The following is a 17,003-nucleotide window of genomic DNA, read 5'->3' on the forward strand; positions in this document are numbered from 1 at the left end:
ATCGGTACATTTAGCACATCTCGAGCCATGGCCGAAAGAATAGAAAATTGATTTGAGTTGCTCCTCCACCAACCCAGCGGTATAAATTCCTTTGTGCGGGGATCTGGTGACTTTTGCAAATATAATTGGAGTTCATCAATGTTCCTGCCACTGGTTTGTTAACGCTTTCCTAGTGTAGACCAAATCAAATAATCTTCAACACCATCATTATCCTCCAAAGCACCAGATGCAGATGTTGAAACTGAACTTGAAGGAATATTTGTATCTACAGTAGCAGAAGCATCAACAATGTTAGCATAATAATTTTATAAAGTTTGTAAATATTTATGTAGATCAGAAATACAAGTTTCAACATCAGGGGTTTCAGTTGGTCCAATATTCATATAAACATATAAAGCAGTGTTTACCTGGCGACAAGTGGCCATTTTGATAGAAGGGTTTAAAATAGCACCAATTAAGTAAATAGGGGAATTATGTAGAAATATTTCTTTAATTTATCTAGCATAGATTCAACAACAGAAGTATATCCTTCTTTCTTCTTCAAATTATGCAGTAAAAGAGATATTTCAGCAATATTAAACTATTTGCAATAGTAGGATAATAAGCTCTAAAAAACTCAAGTGTAGCCACATAAAATTTTTGTAAAAATTTTACAACATCTTCAATGACATCCCAAGCTTTAGATGTTAACAAACGGTTAGGATCGGTACAATGAGAATTAACGACTTCAGTTATAGGCATTTTATCTTTATGACAACATCTTTATAATAAATAAGTATAATTCCACTTAGTAACTATTTCTTCATGCATGAGTCTTGGTTTTAGTCCATATTGTGCACATTATTCCTTAAATGCATTTAATCTAGCACTTCTATTATTTCCTTGAATTACATCAACAACTCTTTTAACTAAAGTGATCTCATCTCTAAATAATTCAAGGCCACTCTTCACAATTAAATTATAAATATGACATGCACACCTAACATGAAATATTTCAAGAAGTGGTGGGTGTAAATACAATTTTAATATTGTAATAGAAGAATTGTTATTAGAAGCATTATCAAATGACATACACAAAATGTTTTTTGAAAGATTGTAAAATATAGCAACTTCATGGATAGTATTACTTATAAATGCACCAGTATGACTTTGATCTTCATTATATTTAAAAAATAATACGTTTTTGCATACAAAAATTATCATATATTTAATGTCATGTAACGGTCAAATAATCATTTCCATTAACACCACGACCAATATCAGAAGTAAGAGAAACTCTACAAGAAAGACTGGCGAATAAATAACGGATATATGTCTGATATTGTCCAAAAAGCCTAAAGATATCAGCTTTACAAGTACTTCTAGCAATACCTTTAAACAAAGGGTTATAAATTCTTTTAATATAAGTAACAAGATATGGTAAAGCAGCAAACTAAAAGGTAAACAAACTAAAACAATCATTTTAGCTAATTCTTTCCGATCTTTCACTATATCGTATTTACCCATTAAACCGCCAGTACCCGGGTTAAGTTTTTGTTGCCCGCCTTCCTCATCAGCACCCCATGCAATAGGGTGGTTAATAACCATGTTCCTATGAAGTTGACATGTTCCCCCTGCCTTACCTCCGGTCTCATGTTTATAAACTTCCTTACAAATTTGATATCTTACATAATTTTTATCTTCTTCTAGTCTTTCAAAAAAATTCCAACACTTACTTCTTAATCTTTGATTCCTCTTATCAGGGAGGGGAGGCCTACCTGTATAACCACGACCTCCACCCCTAGTATTTTGAGTTTGACTAGCATTACCAGTTGTAGCTGGTGGTGTTTCAAGGTTATCAGGTGATTGAATATCATCTAAATTATCATCTATACTATAATTTTCCTGAAGTTGCTCATAATCTATATTTAAATTTTCAGGTGAACTTTCAGAAATATGTGTAAAGCTATTAGAAGAACTAGCACCACCTCTTGATTATTTAGAAGTTTTACTCTTACTACTACCACCCCTACTGGTACACGCTTTTTTGGCTGCTCTAAATATATCCATTATGTAAATTAAATTAATAATTCTAAATAATAAAATAAAAATATACACCAAAGAAGAGAAAGAGATGGAACGAGTGTATCGGGATTCTGGATGCCGCAATAAATTTAATATCAAACTTCACTTGATATTTGATGATATTGAATATTGATACCACACTTTACTTGAATACTTGATATTTGATAATTATAATTTTGTAGTGACTAAAGTAAATATTTGATGAAAGTTGAAATAATAAGTAAGTGAGAATTTAAGAGCAATAAGTAATATTATCAATAGAAAATTGAGAGAGACGTAGAGTAATAAGAGAGCAAATTGTGAGAAAAAATGAAGAAGAAAGGGGACTATTTATAGTTTTTAAAAGGTTAAAATTGTAATTTTTCAATTATTAAGGGTAGGGGACTATTTTCTTAAGGGGGTAGGCCGAAATGGCCAAATTTACAAATAATGGTTATTGCCCAACAGTCATTTTTGAATTTAACCGTTGGCAAAGGTTAAAAAAATTAAAAAAAAAATATTTTCCAATGGTAACTGGGCTGAACCGGGTTGTTGCCCGGTAAAAACAGGTAATGGGTAATCGGGCTAACCGTGTTCTGGGGCACCGGTTAACAAAACATGTATGTTCCCGTCTGGCTCCCTCCCCAACCCGTCCCACCCCCCGAGCGTCCGGCCTGACCCGGGTTAAACCGGTTCCAACCGGGATGTCGATGGACTGGCTCGGCTCGATTAACAGGTATATTTTGAAGAGAAGAAATTGAGGATTTTTGTCTAAAACTTTCCTAAAGCGAGTAATTGAGTTTTGAACATCGATTCGGAGTCGGATTTGAGTGAAATTAGGATGGTTGGACTCGTAATTGAATGTGTTATCAGATTTTGTAAGTTTTATCGGGTTTTGAGGTGTGGTCCCGGGTTTGACTTTTTTGGTTGACTTTGAGTATATATATAAAGACTCGACATTTATCATTTGAAATTTTTTCCTTAGGCATTATTTGATGCTTTTGAGTTATTTTGGCTATATTTGAGCCGTCCGAAGGTAGTTGCACACGAGAGGGTCATTTTAGTTATTGATTTAGCTTCTTTGAGATAAGTGTCTTGCCTAACTTTATGTGGGGGAACTACCCCTTAGGATTTGAGTTGTTTGTGCTATTCGTGTTATGTGAAAGCCGTGTAGGCGAGGTAACGAGTGTGTACTAAGGCTTATATGTGGAAATGGAACGTTTAGACTCTCAGGCTTCTTTCATGTATTTATGTCACGTACCAAAATTCACCTAGTCATGATGGCACCTAACTCAACCCATCAGGTAAGCCAATTAACAACTAACCAATTCAAATGAGATTTATTATGAAAAGAAATAAAATTACAACTACTTTTATACAAGAACTTCCCAAGGACTGGTAGTACAAATCATGAGCTTCTAAGATTAGAATTTACAAAACTGATGTGAAATAAAAATACGTCATCTGTTTGAAATATACATGAACAGATTAAAAATTCTAAAGCTACCATGAACACGAAGAGGCAGCAATGACTGGAACGCAAGTACATCTTCCGATCCAGCTCCCGCCACGTACAGCAACATCAACATCTAATATCTGCACGCAAGGTGCAGAAGTGTAGTATGAGTACAACCGACCTCATGTACTCAATAGGTAACAAACCTAACCTTTAGTTGAAAATAGTGACGAGCGGGAACACAAGTCAAAGATAAACACAAATAGCCAACAACAACTCATAACAATGTCATCACCCAAACTCATCTATAGGTCATGATGGTGCCCAATATCCCAGCTAGGCAAGCCAACTAATGATTTAAACAAATATTTATTTCTTTAAAAATTATCCGAGTAATCAAACTCTTCGAAATTTCAAAAATTAAGAAAGATATGAGAAAAATAAGAAAAATTAAAATCCAAGTAAAATAATTAAATCCAAAAATTCTACTAGTGTGTGCCAAGACCTGGTGTCACAAGTTTATGGGCATCTAGGAGATTATACAAAATTTTAAATATTGTCCAAAATAAAATAGACAGAATACAAATACAAGAAGAGGCACCAGTTGTTGTAGAACGGCTCAGAAAGGCAGCTTACCACTAAGCCTCTGGATAACGTGGGTGCACACTGATAGGTCCTTCGATAGTACCTATCTCGAGTCCTGCACAAAAAGTGCAGCAAGCGTAGCATGATTATGTAAATAACATGTACCTAGTAAGTATCAAGCCTAATCTCGAAGAAGTAGTGACGAGAGATCGACTTTGACACTCACTATGGGTCAATAATATTACAATAGAATATAATGAATTAAACATTTTTTTTAGATGAACAACAATAGTTTTCTTAACAAACAGAAATAATTAATTCCTTACATTTCAATAATTTCCAATTTATCAATTAACTTCACAAGCAACAATTAAAATATCAAGGTATCGTGTAATTATTATTATTATTATTAGGCACGATTTTTGCCAAGGTCTTACGGCCCGATCCAGAGTGTCGTGTACACTGCCGAGGGACATACTGCGCGATCCATATATACATTTATACTGCCGAGGCATTCGGCCTGCTCCACAAGAAAGGAGGACATTTTCTTATGAACCTCCAGAATAAGAAGTTATTATAATATTAACATGTAGGATGTTCAATCTTTATTAATAATTCAATAATTTACAAAACAATTCGAGTATATGAAGTTTCGATCTTTTACTTTTCCTCAAACAATTTACAATATAATTTCAGTAATTTAATCAAATAAAATATGCAATTATCACAAGTAATTCATGATTTGAGTCCTAAACTACCCGGACATAGCATAATTAATAGCTACAAACAGACTCTCGTCACCTCGTGCATACGTTGCCCCAACAATTAGCAATAATTATTAATGTGAATAACCTATGGGGTAAATTTCCTCTTACAAGGTTAGACAAGAGACTTACCTTGTCTCAAAGCCCACTTCCCGATCACAATGTCGCGAAAAATGTCAATTCGGTGCCGAAAAATCCGAAACTATCCAAAAGTTATATAAAATAATTAATACATACTCAATAATTCAAAATTAGACTATTAAATAAATTACCCTATCCAAAAATGGTAAATTCCTAAAATTCACCCCAGGCCCACGTGCCCGGATTTCAAAACTTTTAGGAGGAAATCGTTACCCATAATCTCAAGAACTCAAATATACAATTTTCATTCAATTTCATAACCGTTTTCGTGGTTAAAATCTCATTTTTGTGCAAATCTAAGTTTTTCCTCTAACCCTTGATTTCCATAATTTTACAGGTTATAATCTATGTATTTAACTCATAGTATGTAGAATTAACTTACCTTCAAGTTGATAGTTGAAATCTCCTCTCAAAAAGCTTCAAGATCGCCTAAGAATGGAGAAAATGGGCTCAAAAATGGCTGAGCCCCGATTTTAACACATTCTGCCAAGCAGTCTTTTCGCATTTGTGGCTGGCAAGCCGCATCTGCGGAAAATTCGTCGCAGATGCGGCTTCACCCTAAGCCAGCCCCGTCCGCTTCTGTGGCTTATACATCGCACCTGCGATGTGCTTCTGCGGTTGTACATGTGCATCTGCACCCAGTCCGCTTCTGCGGTGCTTTTCACGCACCTGCGGCTTGCCAAGCACATGTGCAGTTGCAGTAGAAGCTGGAAGCTTCAGCTACTGCTCCAAGGTCCAAAATTGATCTGATCCTCGTCCGTTTAACACCTGAGGCCCTCATGGCCCCTCCCAAACATACCAACAAGTTTTAAATCATAAAACGGATTCGCTCGAACCCTCAGAACGTGTAAAACAACATCAAACCTAAGAATCATGCGTCAAAACAAATTGATTCAACTTAGAATTTTTAAATTCTTCAAATTTACTCTAAACGTGCTGAAATATACTTATACTACTCAGAAAGATACCAAATTTTGTGTGCAAGTCTTAAATCACCATACGGAGCTATTCCCAAGCTCGGATTTCTAAACGGACTTTAATTACTCCAAAACCTACACCAAACCAAATTTAAAGAACATTAAACCTTTAAATAGTTGATTTTCACTATTAAGCTCTGAAACATCCCCGGGTTGTCCAAAAGCCGATTCGAACATATGACCAAATCCAAAATCATCATACGAACCTATTGGAATCGTCAAATCCCAATTTCGAGGTCGTTTTCTCAAAATGTTGACCGAAGTCAAACTTAGCATTTTAAGGCCAACTTAAGGGACTAAGTGTTCTGATTTCATCCCGAACATTTCCAAATCCCGAACCAACCATCCCCGCAAGTCATAAATTAATAAAAACACATACGGGGAGTTTAATTTAGGGGAACGGGGTTCTAAAATTTAAAATGACCGGTTGGGTCATTACAAACAATATAATAAAAAGTGGTACATGAAATAACTCAGAAATATAATGTTCAGCTCGTTCACAATTCCATAAAATAGGCATGCTTTTCAAGTATATCGGTGAAGACCCAAATCTTTTACCGAAAGCACCAAAATATGAGTAAGTTTGAAAAATCGTGGTTTTTCCTTCCAAAACTGTTCAACAGGTAAATGTTTCATTTTCAAATGGCACGAGGAAAAGTACCTCTCTATGCCTACATGTCAATGTATAGGTGAAGTCATGAATAACGCAATATTGTACACCATAAGGAAAATGCATCGCTATGACTGTATGTCAAGTCTGTAAGTAAATGCACTATAACATAGTGAACAACCATATGCATACTCTCAAAGTATCAATCCACTCAGTCCTCCCAATCACTCGGCACTGGCACTGGCACTCGCACTCAATAGGTACCTGTGCTCACGGAGGGGTGTGTGCAGACTCTTGAGGAGCTCCTTCAGCCCAAGCGCTATAATCTGCACAGACAACTCACGTGATGCACGTACAACGCATGTGCTATAATATCAATATTTAGATCCGCACGGACAACACATGTGCTGCACGAATAACTCACGTGCTATAGTATCAATATTTGGATCCGCACGGAAAACTCACGTGCTATAGTATCAATAACCTCACAATCAGGCCCTTGGCCTCATTCAGTCATCAATCTCTCCAATCTCTCGGGCCCACAGTGCCATGAAACTAGCCCAAAATGATGATATGATGTGTCAATATATAGCAACACAGAAAAAGATATGATACGAAATGAATGAACATGATTGAATATGAAAATGCAATGTAAGCAAATAATTCGACAGCAGAAATGGCCTCAGTGGGTCCCAACAGAATAAGTATGTAGCCTAGACATAGTTTCTAACATGGATCACAGCTCAATAACTCTAGTACGTAGAGATTTCATGGTTTCAGATAAGTTCAGGCAACTACACATCACCACAGAAATAACGGAGTTACAATCCACATGGTGCAAGCCCACACGCCCGTCACCTAGCATGTGCGTCACCTCAAAAGCAAACACATAACACGAAATTTGGGGTTTCATACCATCAGAACTAAGTTTAGAAGTGTTACTTACTTGTTCAACAGGTAGATGTTTCATTTTCAATTGGCACGAGGAAACGTACATCTCTATGCCTACATGTCAATATGTAGGTGAAGTCATGAGTGATGCAATATCGTTCAGCATGACGAAAATGCATCTTTATGACTGTATGTCAAGTGTGCATGTAAATGCAGTGCAACATATTGAACAACCATATGCATACTCTTAGAGTATCAATCCAATCAGTCCTCCCAATCACTCGACACTTGCACTCGCACTCGCACTCGCACTCGCACTCAATAGGTACATGCGCTCAGTGGGGGTGTGTGCAGACTCCGGAGCGGCTCCTTCTGCCCAAGCGCTATAATCTGCACGGACAACTCACGTGATATAATATCAATATTTAGATCCGCACGGACAACTCACGTGCTATAGTAACAATATCTGAATCTGCAAGGACAACTCACGTGCTGCACGGACAACTCACGTACTATAGTATCAATAACCTCACAATCAGGCACTCGGCCTCTCTCGGTCATCAATATCTCCAGTCTCTCGGGCCCACAATGCCATGAAACTAGCCCAAAATGTTGATATGATGTGTCAATATATAGCAACACAGACTAAGATATGATATGAAATGAATGAACATGACTGAATATGAAATTGCAATGTAAGCAAATAATTCGATAGCAGAAATGGCCTCAGTGGGTCCCAACGGAATAAGTATGTAGCCTAGACATGGTTTCTAACATGGATCACAGCTCAATAACTCTAGTACGTAGAGATTTCATGTTTTCAGATAAGTTTAGGCAACTACACATCACCACAGAAATAACAGAGTTACAATCCACATAGTGCAAGCCCACACGCCCGTCACCTAGCATGTGCGTCACATCAAAAGCAAACACATAACACGAAATTCGGGGTTTCATACCCTCAACACTAAGTTTAGAAGTGTTACTTACCTTGAACAAGCCAAATCCAATACCGAGCAAGCCAAGCGATGCTCCAAAATGCCATCCCGTGCGTACCGACCTCTGAATGGCCCGAAACTCGCCAAAAGCAACTCAAATACATCAAATAAAGCCCAAGGAAAAAATTCCAATTGATAAAGGTCGAATCTTAATCAAAAACCTGAAATTGACCCTAAGGCCCAACCCGGGCCCATGCCTCGGAACGCGATGAAACTCATAAAATCTGACAACCCATCTAATTAGGAGTCCAACCATACTAGTTTCACTCAAATCTGACTTCGAGTCGACATTCAAAACTCAAAAAAACTCACTCTATGAGACTTTAGGCTAAAATCCCCAATTTTCTCTTTAAAGCCCATAATCCAATTACCAAAAATGAAGATAAAATATCTAAATATAATCAAAACCGAGTTTAGAACACTTACCCCAATCCTTGTGATGAAATTTGCCTCCAACATTGCCTCAATCCGAGTCCCACATCTCAAAATATGAACAAAACAACCAAACCCTCGAATTAAAGCTTCTGCCCAGCCATTCCGCTTCTGCGGAAACAAGAGCCGCTTCTGCGACGCAAGCTCTGCTTTTGTAGACTCCACTAGCCACTCGACTCCTCGCACCTACGAATCTCCATCCGCTTCTGCGCAACTGCAGTTGCGAAGCCAAATGCGCTTTTGTGCTCCTTCTTGCTTCTGCGCCCAAGGCCCTCGCTTCTGCGTGGCCACAGATGCGTTCCAATTTCCGCTTCTGCGATCTTCCCAGCCAAGCCTACTTGCGTTTCTGTGATCAACTATCCGCATCTGCGAACTCCCATTTGCTCCCATTGTTCCACATATGCGGAAACACCAGAACTAACATATCTATAGCAATGCAACATGAAACGAAAATGATCTGAATCTCGTCTGAACTTACCCGGGCCACCTAGAACCCCGTCCGAATATACCAACAAGCTCCATAACATAACACGGACCTACTCGAGGCCTCAAATCACACATAACAACATCAAAACGACGAATCGCACTCAATTCGAACTAGAATGAATTTTGAACTTTCAACTTCCAAAACTCGCGCCGAGACATATCAAATCAACCCAGAATGAACCCAAATTTTGCACACAAGTCCCAAATGACATAACGAAGCTATTCAAATTCCCGAAACCACAATCTGAACCCGATATCCTCAAAGTCAACTTCCGGTCAAACTTATGAACTTTTCAAACCTTCAAATTTCTGACTTTCGCCATTTAACGCAGAATCCTTCTAGAAATATCCAAATGCAAATACGGGAATACGCCCAAGTTCAAAATAACCATCCGGACCTAACGGAATCATCAAAACTCGGTTCCGGGATCAAATTCACAAAAGTCAAACTTGATCAAATCTTCTATCTTAAAGCTTTACTCGTGAAATTCATTCTTCCAAATCGATCCTGAATAACCTGCAAACCAAAACCGGTGATTCACATAAGTCATAGTACATCATACGGAGCTGCACATGCCCTCAAACTACCGAGCGAAGTGCAAATGTTCGAAATGACCGATCGGGTCGTTACATCCTCCCCCACTTAAACATACATTCGTCCTCGAACGTTCTAAGACTTGTTCCAAAGCCATCAAACCGCCTTGTAACCTTACCCTGCACATACCCGGGGGTGAACCCATGTCACCCTATTCCATATAGGCCTGACAACTCAACATAACTTAAGATCATTACTTCAACCTAAGCCCGTAAACCCTGGAACCCAATTTCCAACACCTGAAATTTCCTATAAGACCCAAATCTCGCCTACATACACTATATGAGTCTGAACAAGTTGTATCAAGCCATAACCATAACCCAAGATGTAATCACATGACATACCACACGACCCATATACTCGTAGCAAAATTTCCGATCATCGTAGCTTCTCAAAACAATCCAATGCCGGTAATAAACCTCATATCAAAACAAAACCTCATTCTAAAATCTTCGTACACTACCAATGATGAAATAAATACGCAGAAACCCTTAACTACACATAAGATCAACAAGCCATGGAGCGCTCTCTCTCTCTCTCTCGTCCAACAGGAACCATAGAAAATTTCTAAGCCAATCAGCAACATTATCCTTTCAACTATACCGCAATCAAATTTGATAGCACCCATTCTAGGTTTGATGACCTCCTCTTATCAAATACAAGATACTCTACTGGCACGCCACACCAATACTACACAGAGCCACAAATCGTGCAATCCGTGCACTAATACGCAACAATTCAAATGTACTCAAACGAGAGAACTGTCCCGTAGGCTGAATAAGTACCTCCACAACGAAATGCTAAAAACCCATTACACACCGTAGAACCATAAAACACGAACCTAACACAAAGGGCCATATCTCAACATAACTCTGTTGTAATGCGTGACCCCATCCAATCTCTAGTCCATATGAAATACCTCAAGCCACCTTGCTCAAAATCAATAACCACGTGCAATTTGACAACAAATACCCAAGGTGCATGACCATACCCACAGAGAAGAAAATGACACAATGCCACACAAACCCAAAAGAACATAACCAATGCGCAATCAGTCATGCCACACGCAAATACTCATCTTGCTCAAATTTCGGTATAAGGCCCAAAAAGAACCGCACCATGTGTGCTTATAACCAATAAATCACAACCCCTCACAGCGTAGAGGAGTGACACATAGATCATATCAGGGAACGAATAAGCTCCACTCTAACCGAATGGCACATCCCCCAACAATAGCAGTACGGAGTCGGCCAATCCGACCCGATATAGAATACACATCCTTGTTGGGCCTATCAATGGGCCCTAAATTAACTCTGGTCCTCCACAATTAGATAAATAATTCTCCAAAAGTTCACAATAACCCAACCGCAATATATACTATCATCTGGCTAGCTTTGGCCATATTTTCACAGTGCACAACCATGAATCAATCCGCTTCTGAGAACTCCTGGTCTCCAAATTCGTCAAACCAACGAATCATCATATCTTATCCCAACTCCACCGCCCGAATGTCTAACACGTCTCTCATACACGACCATCCCACGAGGAATGCTTCTAAAATTCTTCCGTGCCACATTACAAAATTTGAATATCAGCAGCCGATCAACCAGGCGAGTACCGCAATATCAGTGAAGTATCTGTACGTTAAAACACAGTGCACCTTCTGAAATGTACACTCTCCTCAGGAAATACCAAATAGTTATAGCATTCATCTAAACCTCGTAAACCATCCATACTGCCTAAGAATTCATGACCTCCCCTTCAAAATTGAACTGCGCCCTTGCACATACAAATCTCGATCCTACACAACACACCATTATTATCATGCCATCATATGAAATGTACTAGAATATCATAATCAACTCTGAGTCCAGCTGAAATTTATACTCAATTATCTAGGAACCTTCTATTGATCTCATTCAGGAGAAACTCACAACACGCAACACGCTCCCCATGCCAACAGGAATATACACCGCGAACCATGGTAGAAACCATTGAGAACACTTTGACATCCATTTGCCCATAACCCAACCATTAGAACTAAGTCCCTCTAACTCAACCATGCCACGAAGGTCGCCAAAACCTAAAAACATTGCCACGAAACACCTGTAGAGACTCATCACATCATAAGTACCCCAAGGAACCAATAGTATTTATTACCTTGCTGATCCAACCAACTACCAAGCTGTACTATTTCTCTGAGTCCCTTCTGAATCGCTCTCAAGCTGACACTCCTCCTTTTTAAAATACCATGATCCTCAACCAACGCTCACCACAAGAGATCCTAGCATAAAACCTCACGCTAAGGCCCATAAGCCGATGTATTCCCTCTCAAGCATCGCAAAAGTACCATCACCAAGACACCCACTCTATAAAGACCTTCTGTGAATCTAAAGTCGTTTCCATCACTTTCTGATACTTGAATGTAGAATCCATAATGATATAGAAATATCGCGAGTTCCGAAACCATCCAATGTACATCTCAGTTTCTAGCCATATACCAATCCGCAAAATCCTCAATTGCTACATATAAATCTTGAATACCTTCAACCCTTTTCGAAAGTCATCCAGTCCGCTCAAATCTCAATTGCACTGATCAACGGGCTGAACGGCTTGTGCCCCATTAGTACAACAATACCCAAAGAAGTAATCCACACCTTTAAGCAACCGAGCAACTTCCTACTCCACATGCACTACATCTTTCACGAATAACAACTCAATCATTCCATGATTTCCAAATCTCCATAAAGTGTAACATAACCCGTATCCAGAAATTCCTTTACTTGAGTCATCCTCGATCTCAACTTCTGCAATTCATAACCGATCCTCGAGTATGCTTTATACCAAAACCAATATAACACATAACCACGCAATCAAATCGTCAATAGAAAACTCCCCCACTTGGCTCAAAGCCATAAACCAAAATACTCGATAACTCATAATACCCATACTCTATTACTGACATAGCCCCGTATTGAGGTTCAACTCAATCCTTCATAAGCTCATGTAACACAACCATCTGATACCTCCAATCATATGAAAATCTCGCATTCATCCACGTGACAATCAAGTCAACTTTCTCAACCAATTCAAAATTCAGATCTCAACGCATATAACCCGCTGGTAGAATAGAAACTCCTCACACAATAGTATAAGGCTCACATCTCCGTAGTTTACTTTGCAAGATATAACCCACATGCTTAGCCTCAAACTGACATCTCTTTATACCCTTTCACAGCCACAGCTACTACGTAATCGCTTAATCTTCCTGAGTCTGAACTCACAACAAGACATGAAATCTGCTATGTCCCACAAATAAACATCATGAAGGATTCCGCATTACGATTATAACTCGAGACTATAGCGCACATTAAAAAAGAAATCAAACACCCAATATTTCTTTTTATATCTAAAGAAAACTTTTCTCGTCATATTTAAACCATCGGAATACATCCCGTAGTCACATCATACTCATCATATCGCTATCCAGCCACTCATCGAGCCATAATTTCCACTAACAGGGATACTACTGGACATATAAGTCCAAAAGAATGTACTCACACAACCGAAATCCCCGTTCTCAAGCTACAATCAAACCCTAGCCTCAAGTCCTCCAGATTGTCCCATCATCAACACACCAAAATTACATCTCACACGTCATCCATGGAATCACAAGCCGGTGATGCATAGCTGATACCGAGCACTCACACACGAATGTGTGGAAGGAATTAAAAGAGTTATGTTTCAAGCTGAATCAATTCCGCACAATAAGGAAAGAAAGATGGACAAATTTATCCTAAATGCCATGTAGCCTCTCGAAGAAAGATATGGACGTCATCATACCGATCTGCAAGACTCTACTAGACACTTGCTCATGACTTGTAAAACCTATAAACCTAGAGCTCTGATACCACCTGTCATGACCCGAAATCCAACTAGTCGTGATGGAATCTAACTCAACCCGTCAGGTAAACCAATTAACAACTAACAAATTCAAATGAGATTTATTATGAAAAGAAATGAAATTACAACCGCTTTTATACAAGAACTTCCAAGGACTGGTAGTACAAATCATAAGCTTCTAAGATTAGAATTTACAAAACTGGTGTGAAATACAAATATGTCATCTGTTTGAAATATACATTAACAAATTAAAAATTCTAACGCTACCATGAACAGGAGGCAGTAATGAACGAAACACAGGTATATCTTCCAATCCAGCTCCCGCCACGTACAGCAACATCAACATCCAAAATCTGCATGCAAGGTGCAAAAATATAGTATTAGTACAACCGACCCCATGTACTCAATAAGTAACAAACCTAACCTTAGGTTGAAAGTAGTGACGAGCGGGAACACAAGTCAAAGTCCAACACCAACAGCCAACAACAGCTCATAACAATATAATAAAAATTGGTAGAAGAAATAAATCAGAAATATAATGTTCTGCTCGTTCACAATTCCAGAAAATAGGCATGCTTTTCAAGTATATCAGTGAAGACCCAAATATTTTACTGAAAGCACCAAAATATGAGTAAGTTTGCAAAATCGTGGTTTTTTCTTCCAAAATTATTCAACAGGTAAATGTTTCATTTTCAAATAGCACGAGGAAAAGTACATCTCTGTGCCTACATGTCAATGTGCAGGTGAAGTCATGAATAACGCAATCTCGTACAGCATGAGGAAAATGCATCTCTATGACTGTATGTCAAGTCTGCAAGTAAATGCACTACAACATAGTGAACAACCATATACATACTCTCAGAGTATCATTCCACTCAATCCTCCCAATCACTCGGCACTCGCACTCGCACTCGCACTCAATAAGTACCCGCGCTCACGGGGAGTGGGGGGTGTCTGCAGACTCCGGAAAAGATCCTTTAGTCCAAGCGCTATAATCTGCACAGACAACTCAAGTGCTGCACGTACAAATCATGTGCTATAATATCAATATCTAGATCCACACGGACAAATCACGTGATACACGGATAACTCACGTGCTATAGTATCAATATCTGGATCTGCACGGAAAACTTATGTGATATAGTATCAATAACCTCACAATCAGGCCCTTGGCCTTACTCAGTCATCAATCTCTCTAATCTCTCGGGCCCACAATGCCATGAAATTAGCCCAAAATGATGATATGATGTGTAAATATATAGCAACACAGATAAAGATATGATACTAAATGAATGAACATGATTGAGTATGAAATTGCAATGTAAGCAAAAAATTCAACAGCAGAAATGGCCTCAATGGGTCCCAACGGAATAAGTATGTAGCCTAGACATGGTTTCTAACATGGATCACAACCCAATAACTCTAGTACGTAGAGATTTCATGTTTTCAGATAAGTTTAGGCAACTACACATCACCACAGAAATAACGGAGTTACAATCCACATAGTGCAAGCCCACACACCCGTCACCTAGCATGTGCGTCACATCAAAAGCAAACACATAACACGAAATTCGGGGTTTCATACCCTCAACACTAAGTTTAGAAGTGTTACTTACCTCGAACAAGCCAAATCCAATACCGAGCAAGCCAAGCGATGCTCCAAAATGCTATCCCGCGCGTACCGACCTTTGAATGGCCCGAAAATCACCAAAAGCAACTCAAATACATCAAATAAAGCCCAAGGCAACAATTCCAATTGATAAAGGTCGAATCTTAATCAAAAACCTGAAATTGACCCTAAGGCCCAACCTGGGCCCATGCCTCGGAACCCGATGAAACTCATAAAATCTGACAACCCATCCAATTAGGAGTCCAACCATACTAGTTTCACTCAAATCTGACTTCGAGTCGACATTCAAATCTCAAAAAAACTCACTCTATGAGACTTTAGGCTAAAATCCCCAATTTTCTCTTTAAAGCCCATAATCCAATTACCAAAAATGAAGATAAAATATCTAAATATAATCAAAACCGAGTTTAGAACACTTACCCCAATCCTTGTGATGAAACTTTCTTGCAAAATCGCCTTAATCTGAATCCCACATCTCAAAATATGAGCAAAACAACCAAACCCTCGATTTAAAGCTTCTACCAAGTCATTCTGCTTCTGCGACATGAGTTCCTCTTCTGCGGACTCCACTCTCCAGTCAACTCCTCGCACCTGCAGATATACATCCTCCTCTGCGCAACCGCAGGTGCAAAGCCAAACGCGCTTCTGCACTCCTTATTGCTTCTGCACCCAAGGCCCTCGCTTTGCGGGGCCGCAGATGCGCTCTAATTTTCGCTTCTGCGATCTTCCCTAGCCAAGCCTACTTGCGCTTATGCAATAAACTATCCGCATCTATAGATTCGAATCTGCACTCATTCCTCCGCAGATATGGAAACACCAGAACTAGCATACCCACAGCAATGCAACATGAAACGAAAATGATCTGAACCTCGTCTGAAACTCACCCAGGCCACCCGGGACCCCGTCAGAATATACCAATAAGTTTCATAACATAACACTGACCTACTCGAGGCCTCAAATCACACATAACAACATCGAAACGACGAATTGCACTCAATGTAAACTAGAATGAACGTTGAACTTTCAACTTCCAAAACTCGCGCCGAGACATATCAAATCAACTCGGAATGAACCCAAATTTTGCACACAAGTCCCAAATGACATAACTAAGCAATTCAAATTCCTAGAACCATAATACAAACCCGATATCCTCAAAGTCAACTTCCGGTAAAACTTATGAACTTTCTAAACCTTCAAATTTCCGACTTTTGCCATTTAGCGTTAAATCCTTCTAGAAATATCCAAATGCAAATCCGGGCATACGTCCAAGTCCGAAATCACCATCCGGACCTAACAATATCATCAAAACTCTTCTCCTGGGTCAAATTCACAAAAGTCAAACATGGTCAACTCTTCCATCGTAAAGCTTAAATCATGAAATTCATTCTTCCTAATTGATTCCGAATAACCTGCAAACCAAAATCAATGATTCACATAAGTCATAGTACATCATACAAAGCTACTTATGACCTTAAACTACCGAGCAAAGTGC

This window comes from Nicotiana tomentosiformis, chromosome 8 (genome assembly GCF_000390325.3).
Source record: "Nicotiana tomentosiformis chromosome 8, ASM39032v3, whole genome shotgun sequence".
Classification (NCBI taxonomy): Eukaryota; Viridiplantae; Streptophyta; class Magnoliopsida; order Solanales; family Solanaceae; genus Nicotiana; species Nicotiana tomentosiformis.